Raw genomic sequence first — 5,631 nt, 5'->3', positions numbered from 1 at the left:
ATGCTACCGTCACAGTGCTTCAAGACTTTTCTATGAGACTAGGAAAAAAAAAAAANTTTTGGGTATTTAAAATTATTAAATTGTATTTTAATTGTTCTTAGAAATTCAATCTTATCGATGTTTGAGAGACTAATAAATAGTGCAATTCTTGGATTATTATGCCAATATCATATTATTTAAAATTCATCTCAAATCAAAAATATTATTGCTTATCCCAATAATTTCTGGGACAATTTATCATCCAGTAAAATTTTATAATCGTGACAGACTTGATATGTTTGGGAAAAGGATAAACTCTTACTATTAAACCACTGGATCACCTATCAGGGTGACTTTTACTAGTAACAGCTGCACTTTTCTTGAATTTCTGTACATTTTTACCACTGGGACAATCACCTCTTGAGATTAATTTGTCTTTGCTGTGTCAGCCGGGGTCTTTATCTCTGGATGTAGAAGGTCAGTGGGGTCAGAGCTGCATGACAAGGTTCAAAAGAGTCTCATAGTAGTCCCAAATATTCGCAGTGTGATTACAAAGTGCTCCAAAATACAAGTGCTGATTGGATTCTTAAAGCACAAACGATCACAAAAGCAGGTGGTGATATGTTTTATGTACACATTTACCCAAATAATGAGGTTACAAAAATCTGTCAGCTGCAGAAAAGTGACAGCCATATATTGTGACACTTAAGTTTAAAATGAAACCTAATGATTAAAGATTGTTTCTATGTAAGTTACAGAATGTGATGAAAGAAACGATTGTAGAAAGGTTTCACTTTATTGGGCTTGACTAACAAAGTCAAGTTTCTATGACCCTCATGTGAGCAATAGAAACTAATCATTTGTTAAATTATTCTGTGGATTCATTTTTCAGTCACAGCCTTTTCACTGTTTCATATATTTTTTTTTGCAATTGACATTCTTTCAAAAAATAGTTATATTGTGGACCTTTTTGAAATTGTGATGTGAAGCTTATCATAACCTATTCTGGCTGGGTTCTATAAACTTTGTGTTGCTCTCTCTCACTGTCTCACAGCCTGAATAATCCTCTGACATGTCTTAGCATGTTGCAGCAAGTAGAGTTTCATTTTAAATAACTTCAGGTTCTATAAATGGTTTCTATTTCTTGGAGAAATAGAAACTATAATCAAAGTTTTTCTGGCCTTCCGGAATGGTAGTTGATTATTTAAATAAGGAGCAGAAGCAACATCAGTATCTAAGAGAGCAGAATGCTAAGCACCGTTTTGCTGTAAAGGTGAAATAATTACAGTTTAATTTTAAAATTGTAGCATCTCTGAAATTAGCACAGTTAGCAGTGTGTGCATTACTAAAGCGGCTTTCTCCAAAAGTATTCTGTGAGACTTCTATAAAGGCTGTCTTCATTAGCAACAACAATTTTGTGCAAGTGTTGCCCTCTCTCACTGTCTCACAGCCCGAATAACCCACTGACATGACTTGGCATGCTGCAGCAAGTAGAGTTTCATTTTAAATGACTTCTTGCGTCTGTTTGTGTTTTTTTGACTTTGTTTTCATTATGAAACTAAAAATGGCTAACGTCAAGTTTTCTCTTAACATTGTCCGCAGCAATAGGTCTTGTGTATTGTGCATTCACCAATTGGAAAAATAAACATTTGAGTTTATTATTGTTAAGCTATTACTAATCAAGGCTGATTAGGCTGAAAATTGTGCTTTTTCTGTCAACAGCTCAATTTTAGGTGCATCTCTATTGAGCGCAAACATGAGCTCACCAGCTGTTACTTATTTTATCTGTTGTTTGCAAAGGGCTTAAAAGAGTAGATTTCTTCCTAGATGTCACTTCTAAAGTGAATGATTTTAAAAGTAACAGTTGTTACTGCTAGCGTTTTATTATTATACTCTTGATATTGCAAAAAAAAAAAAAAAAAAAAAAACTATTTGGAATGCAATAGCCACTGGCTAACAATGCCAATGAATACATATTTTGCATTGCAGTAGGATATTCAATCTGCTGGATGGACTCTAATCTGCACTTCAGAGATTATTGTCCAAGGTCCTGATTGTTACACAGTGCGCTGAGAGGACTCGAGTTAAGCAAAAAATTTACATTTATCACAGTATTTGCCCGCAATGTTGCCATTGCATGGATTTCTATTTAGGACTTCTACCAACAGTTATTTTAGTAATAGATTATTCTGTCAAGTATTCTGACAATCAGATTTTAGAAATACAATATTAGACATGCATGAATGTAAAAAAAATAATTCATTCCCATAAACATGTTATTGCCAGAAATGTGGCATTCCTTTAGTAAAAAAAGTAAAAAAAAAAAATTAAAAAAAAAGAAAAAAAACTTCTTACATCAACATGTGAAAAGCTCGGCCCTTTCTCCATGACTTATCATGAATAGTGTGGAGATAATATCTTGATGCTTTTTTGGATTAACCGAGTGGCACTTAATATGAAATTATTTTTTTACAGTATTTGAACCAGTTTAAACTGAAACTTTAAACGCCACTTGAGGAAATCTGAGTTGAACACATTTACAGACGAACAGTTTTTGTGTCTTTAATGCAAAATGTGTAGATTTTTCTTTTTCTGACAGTTTTGGCATAATTTCTGCGCTGGCCTTTTTTTTGAGTCTGTGTGCTCTACTTAACAATTAATCAGTTAAAACAATTAGTTGGCAATTATTTCAATAATTAGTTAATCATGATTAATTAATCATTCCAGCGTTATTTCTCATATCATGCAGCGATCTGTGCAACAGCATACGGAGTGATGACGTACCGTGTGGGAGTGGGTTCAGAGTACTTTTGCACTTTATTCTAACAGGAATATGTGATGAATCTGTGTGTCGTGTCCTATTGCACCATTACGATCTGCTCAGAGACCAGAAAGTGGTTTCAGTGAAGCCAGGTGAATGTGTAGTGTTGTTTCACTTGCAGCTGTTTACTCTCACATCTTATTTGTGTGTTTTCTCACAACGATCATATTTTCTGTAATCTGACAGTCTGACCCCATAGCAACAGCTGTTTACCGTTTACCCTAAAGTTTATTTATCAGGATTTTCGGCTGCATTTAGCTCAAATTTGCCTTTTAAAAAAACGTTTTACTTTGCTGAGAATAGAACAGAGCTAAAGCGCTATTTTGTCACAAGTTTCTGCCTCTTGTTATTCCCTTAACTACTTCAAGACCTTAAACACGGAAATGAACGTAAGAGCAATCAGTTAAAAAAAAAAAAATCAGAAAATATGTCCTATTTTCTTTTTAAGTAGCAAGTCATTCATTAGGGTCTGTGTAGCTGATTTGTAGAAATGCAGAGTGAATTACCTGCGTTCATGTGTGGAAAGTTTTTTGTCGCTGTGACCTGCTTTTTCCAGCCCTCCTGCAAAAGAAGGGCACATGCACTCAGCTCAGACCTCTCGTCTCTTTTCTAGGTGACGCACTTTTTTTGGGTTTTTTACAGTCTTGACACTCATTTCAGTGTTTTTTATGAGATCTGTATCAACAAATTAGTGGGACACAAGCACGCAAGCAGAAACGTGCTTCTGAATGAGCTCCAATAAAAATGTTGCCAATTTCGTCTTTTATTTTCTTCCCCCATTGGAAAACGAGCTCAGCTCTGGAGCAGAATCGATCCAGTTTAAGTGTTCTGGAGAAGGTTGAGTTATGTTGTTGTGGGCAGCTGTTTGAGAAAAGAGGAGTCTCCAGTTTAACTTAAGCCAATAAACTTACTAATGGGGATTGTGTAGTGTCAGATTGTGAGCTATAGTGTTTCTTGAAGGATCCACTTAAACAAATGATACGGCAGTAGTCCTAAATATTTAAATAAAAACCTGAAGCCATATTAGTTGCTCGTTCATGAGCATTTTTAGTTAAAAGAAACAAATATGAGGACATTGTTGTGGAACTGGGGTTTGCCCGATATGGGAGGAGGACCTGAAGAGGGTGTGTTGCAGGAATACCTTCTGTCAACTCCCCGGGTTAGGTCACACCTCTGGCTATCTCCTTTACTTCCTGACACAAGCCTCCAAATATTTTTGACTCAAAACGACTAACAGTAACTCCAGCTCCTCTGCAGTCAACGGATGTCTGCTGGCTGTGCAGTGGGTGAAGTAAACTGAGACGTGAGGTATGACTGGCAAGCTACGAGAAGACCTAGTTTTAAACTACACAACAAAAGAGCATGCACACTGTCACCTATGCACAAGCACAGATGTGGTGTGTAGGCGACAAAAGCACAGGATGTGTGGTACGGGGGCAGGAAGAGGAGCAGGAGCTGAAAGAAATGTGTGTTTTTAGCAGGAGAGTTTTGGGTTTTCAAAAGTTACTAAAGTAGTGCCGACAGGGACCCAACGAGTTTCTTCAAGCCTTTTACTCTTGGAAAGTTCCAGACTACTTGATAATCACACACCAAGACACACCTTGGAGACGACAGAATCTATTTGCTGTGTCTCTTTGTGCCATAGTTGGCTCAGTTTCCTGTTAGAATACGGATTCTATGTAGAAGTGTCTATGATGCAATTTGAAGTGAATTTATTGGTGGCAAGCTTCATATTTGTCTCATTCGTGTTGATCGTTATCTTTGTACTGTATGGCACGTAAAGTGATCATTTGTGGTTTGGCTTGTGCTCTCAGCCTGTGCTTCATGTCATTAGAGGGCGTATAAAACGTGTTACTCTGTTAGCTCAATTGTTATTTTTAACATTTCTATATATAAGATTTAAATGAAAAGAAGAAACAACATTTCTTAGGAAGCTTGAAGCTATTTCAGTAGGTATATAACATTAACACAGAATTATGTCTTAGAAAATGTCATTTACAGGCCCAGAATGGAAAAGGTTGTTTCTTATTATTGTCTTATTTTTCTTTGTCCCTGTTGGGCAAATGTTGGTATGAGTTTCTGACTATAATAACCTGGAGTAAAAAATTGTGTTTTCACATCACAAGATTTATATCCAGTCAAAATAATCCAAATTATTTTATTTAAAATAAAAACTACCAATAATTCTTGCTTGCAATAACATCTATTCCTAAAATAATTTAACGATGGTTGTATTGTTATGATGCTCTTCTTAACTATAAAATGTTTTTTTTTTTTTTTTTTTTTACTGTAATGTAGAACGATGAGATAAATATGATGCAGAGTTGCTAATATTAGTAGTAGTTTTCAGCTGCTTATTGCACAAAATATGAGAAGTTTTTGATGGGGATGCAAAAAAAAATATCAACATTAACATGATGTTAGTCTTTTTTTTTTTTGTTCTGTTTTGTTTTTTCATATCTATGTTGGTCCCATAACTAAAACCGTGCTGAAATCAATATCCAGTGTTTATTTCCAACTTGTTACCGTTTCTGTTTCGGGAGGGAGAAGGAAGCGAGGTCACTATGTGGTATTTGTTTGCTCATTATGACAGTGATGCAGTGCAGGATTGTGGGATTTTTGTAACTGCAGCAGAGAAGCAATGGCAGCGGTGTGGTCGTCTTTTGACTCTTACGAAATCTAGATGTAATATAAAAAACATTGTTAAATATTGGCCATGACAGCAATATTGATACTGGATATTGATATAGGCAAAAAAAAAAAATTATATTGGTGGATCTCTTAGTTGTTGACATTTTGCTAGTCGGTCTGTCTGCTCCAGCAACTAGCCT

The sequence above is a fragment of the Poecilia formosa genome, unplaced genomic scaffold, assembly GCF_000485575.1.
Source record: "Poecilia formosa unplaced genomic scaffold, Poecilia_formosa-5.1.2 Scaffold90, whole genome shotgun sequence".
NCBI lineage: Eukaryota > Metazoa > Chordata > Actinopteri > Cyprinodontiformes > Poeciliidae > Poecilia > Poecilia formosa.
Note: the sequence above shows the minus strand (reverse complement) of the source record.